At 41.6% G+C, this 12,494-nt stretch overlaps 1 protein-coding gene across 5 annotated transcripts in view; it reads left to right on the top strand.

Annotated features, from left to right (window-relative positions):
• CNKSR2 (connector enhancer of kinase suppressor of Ras 2) overlaps nt 1–12,494 on the top strand; it is a 361,047-nt gene that overhangs the window by 249,551 nt on the left and 99,002 nt on the right. The window lies entirely within an intron of this gene.

The following is a 12,494-nucleotide window of genomic DNA, read 5'->3' as shown; positions in this document are numbered from 1 at the left end:
TCCTGGAACGACCAGTTCTTTTACCACCTTAAATCATGGGAGAGGAAAAATGGTGTGATATGACTTTTAATTATATTTGTAATGGATGAGTTACAGATACTAAAATGCTCTTTCCCTCATTTCCCTGTGGAAACTTTCCCTGCGTATTTTCTTGGGTCAAGGACTACCTGATTTCAGCACTGATGTGTGCAGCTATTACTAGAGCTATTCCTGGCGATATGATGCAATGATAAAGAAGCACAAAGCACCACTTGCTGGAAATGTCGTTTTAGTCCTGAAGGGTATGAATTCAGTGAAATCTCCAACTCTTGGAACTAATTATAATGACACATACTTGGTAACTTAACCAGTAGATAGAGGTTCTCTCATGATGAATGGCACAAAGAAATTTGACCAGCTGGACAAACAAGATTGTTTTGAAATCTTCTTCAGAAGATGAGCAAGAGAACAGTACGCTAATTGTAAATGTCTTCTCCATCAGATCCTTTGGTATAAGTCTGCCCCTCTAAGAGGCTACTCCATGCTGATTGCCTATTCCATCAAAGTATATTATAAACACCTTCCTCATAACTCTACAAAACATTTGATTCCTGTTAAAATGGGAGCACAGTCTTGCAAATAAGTCCATTAGTATATTTCCTCTGTATTGCTACTTGTTTTCACCAGAAACTTGATCTAGTTTTGGAAGTCAGAGCAGATGCTTTGTATTGCCTGTCTTATTCATATAGCTTATATTCCAAAGTTTTTAAGGGAGAATAGTTTACAAAGATGTATTGTCTGGCATTCAAAACACTAGAGCAAAATTCTGCCCTCGTTACTGTGGCACAGACAGACACAAGGGGAATGGCAGCCCCCAAACAGGTTGCATGCAGGCTGAATGGTGGCTGAGAGAGATCTGGCTGGGGTAACATGCCCAGCAAGATTCCTTGCTGCTGCTGCTGCAGAAGTAGCTGTGTATACACTCCTGTCATAAACACCAACTAGCATCTGTAGTGTGTGTGCAGGAAACTCATGGCCTGGCTTTGTCCACAGCCCCCAGTATTCTTCTGACTGTGGCAAATGATTGAGTCATTCTCACTCACTCTCCCCGCCCCAATGGCTCTTTAAGTATGAGAGTCATAGGGCCAGAGAGAATGACTCTGCAGCCTGGTGGCTAGGGCACACACTTGGAAGTGTCAGGGTCCAATCCCCCGCTCCAGTGATGCTTTATTTATACATGATGGAACGGCGTCAAAAGGAAAGAGCCCCACATCAGAATATCCCGTAGCTCAGTTGTTAGACCACTCTCCTGGGAGGTGAGACACCCCTATTCAAATCCTGTCTCCCAGCTGAGTGCTCTAACCAGTGGCCTAATGGGCACCATCCATCCCGTGTTTTGATGGGACCCAATCTGGTGGATGGCATCTGACCACACCAACCCAGTGTGTGACTTAGGTACTCCTACCCCAGTTCCTGGATTGCTGTGGGCCTTAGGCAGGAGATAGGCACCCACATGCCAAGAGAGAGACAGCAGTGCACATGCCCAGAAACAGAAACTTAGGTGCCTTGAGAACTTCTACAGCAGAAATTTTAGGCACCAAGTGAGTTTAGGCGCTTGTAGGGTTAGGCAATAGCCATGTGGATCGCAGTGGTGTAAAACTGGGATTTAGGTTCTGGGGCTCTGTCTGTAAAGCAGCAAAATACTTAAGCACTTGCTTAACTTTAAGCATTCAAGTCATCCCATTGAACTCAATGTTAATAATATAAAATGAGAAAATATTTAGTATTTTCACTTCATCTTTTAATATTTACATGCTATACAAATTAAAATTGTGATATCACACACATACCATATATCACTGAATATTGAGTCTAAACGGGATTAAACATTTCCCTCTCTTCACCAAAGAATAAATATGGTAGATTTCAAATCCCTGGTGACTACTTTGTGTTTGCCTGCACAGGGGATTTTTGCACTGGTGTAACTATACTGACTTAGCTTTTGAAGCCAGGGAAGCTACACTCCTGTGCAAATCATTCTTTATACTGGTGCAGCTGCATCAGTGTACCTGCCTTAGTGCTGAAATGTCTACTGTAGTCAAGCCCTTGGAAGCCATCTTTTCAAATACCATCACCCGGTAAAGAGAGAGAGAGGGAGGGAGGAAAAGTTCCTGGAATGTCTTAGATATGGCTTCAGTAGTAAAAGTTCCCTGAAAGTTCCAAATAAATTTCTGTTAATGGTTAAATTTCTTCATTCCCTCCACATAACCCCTCCCTCCAACCCCCCCCCCTTAATTATCATTTTCTGCAGAAATTCTTTGATTCAAAGATTCACATGTGCATAAAATTATATTTTTAAATTATAATAGTGTAGAGCTCCACCTAAATAAATTCTACCTATCACTTGGCTATTTTTTCAGTTGCAGTCTAGAATTCTCGAGTTAGAAGCAATTCAGTCAATCTAGCATCAAAGTGAAGAATTCTTTTCTTCTCTTTCTTTTCTGAGATCCCAAATGCTTCCAGTCACAACTCCAAAACACTAGGGATAGGCTAACCAAGAAAGTAAACAAGCCAAAATGCTATTCGTAAATAAAAAAAAATTACTTGCAAATATTTGTGTGTCTAGAACTTCCTCCCCTTTTGCCACGCTGTTTTTCACAGCCTCTTTTATTCACTAACTCGTGAACATTCTGGAGAGGTAATATTTATTCATCAAAATGTGTTTAGCAAGCAAACATCATAAAAACAAGCATGAATAACGTTCATGTTTTCATTCTCACTAGGAGAGCTCCAGCAGCTGTTTTGTAAGTTCTTTGTGGAATGGGAGTTGGAAAGAGAAATAAAAATAAAACTTTTAAAAAAAGCAACACTAGTGAGGTGGTGTGGTGAAAAATTATTTCAACCACCAAGTAGGGTTGAACAGGGCTATCTAGTCTGGCAGCACTTCATAGTTGGGGATTAACCTGGTCATCCATCTGTGTGCTTGAGGGCAGCCAGGCTGTGAGGAGAGGAGAATAACTACAGTGGAGCACATATCCCTCGGTACCTCCTGGCCTGGTAGTATCAGAGGTATATGCTGTGCTATGCATTTAGAAGACAATCTGAGGAGCTGGTGAGAACAGTGGCGGGAGTGGCAAGCAGCAGTTGCACCAGACAAAGAAAGCAGCACTACAGCAGCAGCCAGTAGTTTCCTCCATGCTGACATCAACAAAGTGCTGGTGCTGGGTCTGTGCATGCACGCATATCAGAGAACAAAGAGCGCCAAGACAGCGTACTCCATGACAGTACGCAAATATTGGAGATACATGTCACAGGTCAAGACCACTGCACATGAATTCCCCCTCAGTGATTCAACAAGGGCACCCACTCTGTCTGTTGCCTCTCTTGGGGGGAGACACACGTCCCTCTCCCTTTTGATTGGGGTATTCCCAGGCTGCACAGTTCCCTCCCTTCATTGTGTTATTCCTAGCACAGACAGGTTGCCCAAGAACACCTGCTTGCTTTCTCTTCAGAGATGGATAACTGTGTAACTGCTACAGTTATAAGTTACCACACAGCTCTTTCGAAGCAAGCCTACTTTATTCTTATGGTACCAAGCGTCACAGAGAAAATATAGTAAACACAATAAAAGAACCTACACACATGCTAATAAGCTTAGCAGGTTTCATCCTAACTCTCAGATGGACTCTGGCAGGTGCAGCCTTTTAATACCCCATCTTAGGGGCATCCTTGCAAGTTCATTGGAGCTTCAGTTCAGAACAAGCACACAGACTTATGAGGCCTCTGTAGACCAAGTCCTTCCAATCCTCCCTTAGGGTTTGGGCCCTCCATAGACCATGGTTCCTGTCCATTTGCTGGATCAGGAAGAAGGCCCTAAATTAGTTTAAAATGGGATTTCATCCACAAGTCTTTCCTTTGTCTCTTGGTCTCTGGAGAATCCAGTTTGAATGTGTACGTGCATATCTCCTGGGGGTATGTAAGTGGCTTCAAAGGCTGATCATGGCAGAAGTTCATTAGCATCTCCCCTGCCTATTAGAGAAGGTTCATACAGTGCCACAATAACACATACACAGTTACATTTTCATAGATTCATAGATTCTAGGACTGGAAGGGACCTCGAGAGGTCATCGAGTCCAGTCCCCTGCCCGCATGGCAGGACCAAATACTGTCTAGACCATCCCTGATAGACATTTATCTAACCTACTCTTAAATATCTCCAGAGATGGAGATTCCACAACCTCCCTAGGCAATTTATTCCAGTGTTTAACCACCCTGACAGTTAGGAACTTTTTCCTAATGTCCAACCTAGACCTCCCTTGCTGTAGTTTAAGCCCATTGCTTCTTGTTCTATCCTCAGAGGCTAAGGTGAACAAGTTTTCTCCCTCCTCCTTATGACACCCTTTTAGATACCTGAAAACTGCTATCATGTCCCCTCTCAGTCTTCTCTTTTCCAAACTAAACAAACCCAATTCTTTCAGCCTTCCTTCATAGGTCATGTTCTCAAGACCTTTAATCATTCTTGTTGCTCTTCTCTGGACCCTTTCCAATTTCTCCACATCTTTCTTGAAATGTGGTACCCAGAACTGGACACACTACTCCAGCTGAGGCCTAACCAGAGCAGAGTAGAGCGGAAGAATGACTTCTCGTGTCTTGCTCACAACACACCTGTTAATACATCCCAGAATCATGTTTGCTTTTTTTGCAACAGCATCACACTGTTGACTCATATTTAGCTTGTGGTCCACTATAACCCCTAGATCCTTTTCTGCCGTACTCCTTCCTAGACAGTCTCTTCCCATTCTGTATGTGTGAAACTGATTTTTTCTTCCTAAGTGGAGCACTTTGCATTTGTCTTTGTTAAACTTCATCCTGTTTAACTCAGACCATTTCTCCAATTTGTCCAGATCATTTTGAATTATGACCCTGTCCTCCAAAGCAGTTGCAATCCCTCCCAGTTTGGTATCATCCGCAAACTTAATAAGCGGACTTTCTATGCCAATATCTAAGTCGTTAATGAAGATATTGAACAGAGCCGGTCCCAAAACAGACCCCTGCGGAACCCCACTCGTTATGCCTTTCCAGCAGGATTGGGAACCATTAATAACAACTCTCTGAGTACGGTTATCCAGCCAGTTATGCACCCACCTTATAGTAGCCCCATCTAAATTGTATTTGCCTAGTTTGTCGATAAGAATATCATGCGAGACCGTATCAAATGCCTTACTAAAGTCTAGGTATACCACATCCACAGCTTCTCCCTTATCCACAAGACTCGTTATCCTATCAAAGAAAGCTATCAGATTGGTTTGACATGATTTGTTCTTTACAAATCCATGCTGGCTGTTCCCTATCACCTTACCACCTTCCAAGTGTTTGCAGATGATTTCCTTAATTACTTGCTCCATTATCTTCCCTGGCACAGAAGTTAAACTAACTGGTCTGTAGTTTCCTGGGTTGTTTTTATTTCCCTTTTTATAGATGGGCACTATATTTGCCCTTTTCCAGTCTTCTGGAATCTCTCCCGTCTCCCATGATTTTCCAAAGATAATAGCTAGAGGCTCAGATACCTCCTCTATTAGCTCCTTGAGTATTCTAGGATGCATTTCATCAGGCCCTGGTGACTTGCAGGCATCTAACTTTTCTAAGTGATTTTTAACTTGTTCTTTTTTTTATTTTATCTGCTAAACCTACCCCCTTCCCATTAGCATTCACTATGTTAGGCATTCCTTCAGACTTCTCGGTGAAGACCGAAACAAAGAAGTCATTAAGCATCTCTGCCATTTCCAAGTTTCCTGTTACTGTTTCTCCCTCTTCACTAAGCAGTGGGCCTACCCTGTCTTTGGTCTTCCTCTTGCTTCTAATGTATTGATAAAAAGTCTTCTTGTTCCCCTTTATTCCCGTAGCTAGTTTGAGCTCATTTTGTGCCTTTGCCTTTCTAATCTTGCCCCTGCATTCCTGTGTTGTTTGCCTATATTCATCCTTTGTAATCTGTCCTAGTTTCCATTTTTTATATGACTCCTTTTTATTTTTTAGATCATGCAAGATCTCGTGGTTAAGCCAAGGTGGTCTTTTGCCACATTTTCTATCTTTCCTAACCAGCGGAATAGCTTGCTTTTGGGCCCTTAATAGTGTCCCTTTGAAAAACTGCTAACTCTCCTCAGTTGTTTTTCCCCTCAGTCTTGATTCCCATGGGACCTTACCTATCACCTCTCTGAGTTTACCAAAATCCGCCTTCCTGAAATCCATTGTCTCTATTTTGCTGTTCTCCCTTCTACCCTTCCTTAGAATTGCAAACTCTATGATTTCATGATCACTTTCACCCAAGCTGCCTTCTACTTTCAAATTCTCAACGAGTTCCTCCCTATTTGTTAAAATCAAGTCTAGAACAGCTTCCCCCCTAGTAGCTTTTTCAACCTTCTGAAATAAAAAGTTGTCTGCAATGCAGTCCAAGAATTTGTTGGATAGTCTGTGCCCCGCTGTGTTATTTTCCCAACATATATCCGGATAGTTGAAGTCCCCCATCACCACCAAATCTTGGGCTTTGGATGATTTTGTTAGTTGTTTAAAAAAAGCCTCATCCACCTCTTCCACCTGGTTAGGTGGCCTGTAGTAGACTCCTAGCATGACATCACCCTTGTTTTTTACCCCTTTTAGCCTAACCCAGAGACTCTCAACACTTCCATCTCCTATGTCCATCTCTACCTCAGTCCAAGTGTGTACATTTTTAATATATAAGGCAATACCTCCTCCCTTTTTCCCCTGTCTATCCTTCCTGAGCAAGCTGTATCCATCCACATCAACATTCCAATCATGTGTATTATCCCACCAAGTTTCAGTGATGCCAACAATGTCATAGTTGTATTTATTTATTAGCACTTCCAGTTCTTCCTGCTTATTACCCATACTTCTCGCATTTGTATATAGGCATCTAAGATACTGGTTTGATCTTTCCTCCCAGTTTTGTCCTGACCCTCCTTTCTCTCTGCCAATATAGCCCACACTCCCTCTCGTTTCCGACCCGTCTCCCAGGTCTCCATGTTCCCCACTTACCTGCGGGCTTTGCTCACCTGTCCCCGTCGAACCTAGTTTAAAGCCCTCCTCACTAGGTTAGCCAGTCTGTGTCCAAATAGGGTCTTTCCCCTCCTCGAAAGGTGAACGCCATCTCTGCCTAGAAGTCCTTCCTCAAATAGCATCCCGTGGTCTAGGAAGCCAAAGCCCTCCTGGCGACACCATCTTCGCAGCCAGGCATTCACCTCCATGATGCATCTGTCTCTGCCCGGGCCCCTACCTTTGACAGGAAGAATCGAAGAGAATACCACCTGCGCTCCAAACTCCTTCATCCGTACTCCCAGAGCCCTGTAGTCACTCTTGATCCGCTCAGTGTCACACCGCGCAGTATCATTTGTGCCCACATGGATGAGTAGCATGGGGTAGTAGTCAGAGGGCTGGATAATCCTCGACAATGCCTCCGTAACGTCTCGGATACGGGCTCCCGGCAGGCAGCATACCTCCCGAGATGAAATGTCAGGGCGACAAATGGGCGCCTCCGTCCCCCTCAGCAGAGAGTCTTCGACCACCACTACCCTACGTTTCCTATTCGCAGTGGTGGCAGCAGACCTCCCAGCCTTAGGGGTACGAGGCTTCTCCTCCTTTACTGTAGGGGGTGATGCCTTCTTTCCTGTATCAAGAAGAGCATAACGGTTACCTATTACCACAGCGGGAGGGTTCGGAGCAGGGGTGGAGCACTGCCTGCTGCCAGACGTAACCAGCTGCCAGTGTCCACCCTGAGCCATCTCCTCCTCCACCAGTGGTGTATCAGCAGTCCTGTGTACTGGGACAGCTACCTCAGCTGTCTCCACATGGACACTGTCCAGGAATTGCTCGTGGATTCGGATGCTGCTCAACCTAGCCACCTCCTCCTGTAGCTCTCCCACCTGCTGCCTGAGAGATTCCACCAGCAGGCACCTTTCACATTGGATGGTCCCCCCAGCCTGGATATCAGTAAATGGAAATTGCAAGTTACAGTCTCTGCAAAACCACACCAGGATCTGGGTAGAAGCATCCATGCTCAGGCGCTCTGTCTGGCTACAGGCGCAGGTGGAGGAGACAGAAGCAGTGCTGGCACAGGTGTTGCGGGTCTTCCTAACCATCGTAAGCCTCCCTCTGTCAAACTCCCGTCTGCAGCCCCCTGTCCGCTGAAAGGGTTGTTTAAGCAAGAAGTTTTCGGTTTTAAGGGGAATAAAGGGAAAACAGATAGAACCGGCAAGGGACCCTCGCCCCTTCCCACTCCCCTTCCAAACTCCCTTGCGAAACTCCCTGTTAGCAGCCCCTGTTCGCAAAAATACAATGTACCCCAAATTTTAATACAATGTACCCCAAAGTTGGTAACCCCAATTTAGTAAGGTTTAACTTAACTCAGTAAAGCTTATCTTAATTCCAAAAAGTTTGTTCAGGATAGTAACAGGATACTGTCAGGCTGTCACAACGTGAATAAGCTCTGATGAAAAATGTCTCCTCATGGTGCCAAGTTAGTCCCATTGAAATGGGTGACTAGTTATTTTCTGGTTTGATAAATAGTAATTTATAACATGTTGTCATTAGTTAAAATAAAGTTGATCAAGTATAATATTTTAGTGTTTAAGAATGTGCTTTAATCCCACTACAGTTAAGCAAATGAATAAATGTTTTGTTGAATGGAGACCTTAAATCTGTTGATGATGATATAAGAATAGTCGTTTATTAGTCCTACTGTCAGCTGCACACATTTGCATTGCAACTAAGTAATTAGAACCTGTCTTCAATGTAGAGTGTTTAATTTAAGATTGGAAGATAACTGAAGAACATGATGCTTATCTCTAGTTTTAAGTGCCTCGAAGGTTAATTGCTTTATTGCCCTACAGTACTATGCTTACAAAATTTGCAATGCATATCATTCACTCCTGCTATATAGAAATATCAGTATATTGAAAATTTTTGAAATCTAGTGAGATGTAGAAGATTTGTCAGTTAAAACATTTTAATTATTTTTTGTGAAAGAGAGAGAGAGAGAGAGGTGGGACAATGTACTTTCACCAATAAATGTGTATAGTTAACAAATGTAATATGTGATCCATTTTTAAAGATTCTGAATATAAAAACTGTGACTTTTTTTTTAAATTGGAAAAATCAAACCATTACATATAATTATCAGGGGAACTATACTGATGTTTGTTTAGTTTATTCGAATGTCAGGCACTACTATCTTAAGTACAACATGCATCTGGGACAAAACTAAAAGGGAAAATGTTCCATTAAAAAGAATTATTTTGATTTTTTTTCTGCTATTAATGCAAACCAAGTTTGGCATAGACCAATCCATCCCAGTATTGTCAAATTTCAAATTAATTAGCTTTAACACTAATGACTATTTCTGAGAAACCAAAATTAAACAAACTGCCAGTTAGTAATTTTGCAAATTAACTACTAAGGGGAAACAGCTGCATAAAAATTTCCTACAGTTAGAGCCCAATCTGGTAGTCTACAGATTCAGTGATGCAGATTCAGGCCCTTAATGCATTTTAGTTTGAATTATCTTGAGATGGTTAAATGCCTTAGAAAGAAAACACCACATTTGTGTGAGCTCTGTCTTTAATACTCTTAAAATAGGTGTGTTTTAGTGCTGCGGTTGCAATGGAAATGATATAATTTAAGATACTTTTTTATAGTTGATGCTCTGGTTTGGGCACGCGTATCGTTCAGGCACTTTAGTGTTGGTATATTACTAAACAGGAGACATTGAGTCCATTCAAATAAATGAGATTTAGGATAATGCAGGGAGTTTTCAGTGTAATTATGATATGAATCGAAGTGGCCCTGCTTTTAGAATGAGAAGTTTTGCTAATTGAAGTTGTGGTATATAGCATATCGTTCAGAGCATGAATAAAATGTTGGAACCTTTTCCATTAGCAACTATTTCTACTTGAGTTGATGTACCCTTTGTTTCGTATTTACAGTGGTAGTACAGTTCCATTCTATCAGTTATGTTGAGTAACTAATACGTAAGGTTCAGATTCTGTCATGGGTATTTTTAGTAAAAGTCATGGACAGGTCACAGGCAATAAACAAAAATTCACGGAAGCCCGTGACCTGTTGCTGACTTTTACTGAAAATATGGGGGCTCTGGCCCCAGGCAGTTTCTCCAGCCCTACCACTGTGGCAGAGGCTGAAGCCAAAGAAGTCACAGAGGTTCAGTAAAGTAATGGAATCAGTGACCTCCATGACAAAGTCGTATCCCTTACTAATAACTGTCTTTCTGAAGTGGGTTTTAGCCCACAAAAGCTTATGCCCAAATAAATTTGTTAGTCTCTAAGGTGCCACAAGGACTCCTCATTGTTTTTGCTGATACAGACTAACATGGCTACCACTCTGAAACCTGTCTTTCTTTTGTGTGTGAAACCAGGTTCCTTTTTAATTTCAGGATTATTCTCAAAATGTGTAACAGAGATGAATTCTTGAAAGGTGGGGCCAGTCATCTATTTAAATATAGTAGGTAAAACTTAAAGGTGTATTGAAATCAATACTCTACTTTGTAGCTCATTAAAAATATTTCAGTATCCAGTCTGATAAGCCATTGATTAATAGAATTTTGCAGCAAAATATGAGTTTGATGCAGTGCTATCGGTTGATTTTGCTGAATTCATAGGATTTAACATTTTACCTTTTTATATGTATAGCATGTTCCAGGCCTAAATAGAAAAGGAGAAAAACAGTTTGAGGACAGGGTGGAAAAACAATATCTGATAATGGGTGAGGAGCTGCAGTTAGACAGTTGATGGCATTCAGCAGCAGCATGGGAGTCTAGTAATCACTGTATCGCCATGCACCACCAATAGAGTAAATAAAGAAACAAACGCTTTGGGAACTTGACCCTCATGCACGTTTTTGGAATCATACATCCCGTGAGTATGCAGTTGAGTCATTAGGTCCATTTATACATACCATTCTAGGAAAATGTCATCTCCAAGGTGAAACTGGAGCTAGTTTTGTTCTGCATAGAACCAGTCAAAGAAATTAAAAACCTAAAATCTAAATAAGAAGGTAAGTTAAGCCTGATCTAAAGCCCATTGAAGTCAATTGAAAGGCTCCCATTGACTTCAGTGAGCTTTGGACCAGGCCCTTAATTATTATCTCATTGAAAGTGCTAATTCAGAACACTGAATTGTAATAAAACCTTTCTGCTTTTCATTACAATATACTATGGACAAAAATGGCTATTTACTTACATTATTTTGAGGTGACGAAGATTGATACCCCTTCGCTAACATCTCCTCCAAAAAACCCAAAATTCAGCAAGGTGGAAACTCATTCCTGCAGAGCACACTTAGATTATATGTTCAGACCAGAAGCACTTTTATAGCTTGTGTTTAAAAAACAAAACACACCACCTTTTTAAAGGTATTAAGTACCACTTAGGAGAAAATAAGCAAAACTTCTCCTTTCCAGTTTAGGTGAATTAATCGTGGAAAACACTTAATATAGGAAAGTCAAATGAAATAAAATAGTGGGTTTTTTGCACTGACAGCTGTTAAGGATTTTTTTTTAAATATTAAACTGTCTACACTGAATTAAAGTAAGATTTGCAAAAGTGCCTAAATGACTTAGGAATACAAGTCACTTACACACTTCTGAACATCTCACCCTTTCCTTCTAGGGCAATACAGACATATTTAGGCCTGTATAAATAGACCTATTGAACTTGATTCAGAATTGGAATTGGTTGCCTTTAATGAGGCTTTGCTAGCTGGGCCCAGTGGACTAGCACCATTAGAGGAAGGAAAGGGACTAGACACAGTCAATCAGGAGTAGTTGTCTCCACACTTACCACCAAAGGCAGGATGATTTCAAGTAGGGCCCTATGGATTTTTTCCAACATGGAACTCCCATTATGTAATCACTCTTTCATTCCCCTACACCACTCCACCAATATACTCTGATGCTATCTAGGATCAGACAGGGGTGGAGATAGGGATGATTGGCCTTCCCCAGTGCATTTTCAGGGATCAGACACCAGGCCAGCTGCTTGGTTTCATGATGTTACTGTTAATTATTGTGGCAACGTTGTTATATGGATTTAATTTGCTGTTTGAGAATTTGTCAGAACTTCGAAGGGGGAAACCCCTTGCAGATGGAGATGGGTTGTCCCTTTCCCATAATGTGAACATGTGAGCTAAGTCGTGACTTATATGCAAGAACTGGGAAAGAGAAGTTGGGTATGGAATGGACCTTAAAATAAAGAGAGCTTTGTAACATCACACCCCACCCTGCTTTGGGAAAGTTTATCTTATTAATTAGGAGCAGGCTTCAACCCTGTGGGGCCATCAGTATTTTAATTTTGATTTATTTGTAACTAGTTGGACTAGGAGATGCCTGAAACTTTTGGTTTTTATATTGGCTGAATAAAACTTGAAGCAAGAGGTATTTACACTCAGACACTCTTCTGTGAATTTTATTGCTGTTACCAACAATATAGTAAGCTA

Source organism: Emys orbicularis, chromosome 1 (genome assembly GCF_028017835.1).
Source record: "Emys orbicularis isolate rEmyOrb1 chromosome 1, rEmyOrb1.hap1, whole genome shotgun sequence".
Classification (NCBI taxonomy): Eukaryota; Metazoa; Chordata; order Testudines; family Emydidae; genus Emys; species Emys orbicularis.
The sequence above is the reverse complement of the archived record's forward strand: the minus strand, read 5'-3'. Positions and strand labels throughout refer to the sequence as shown.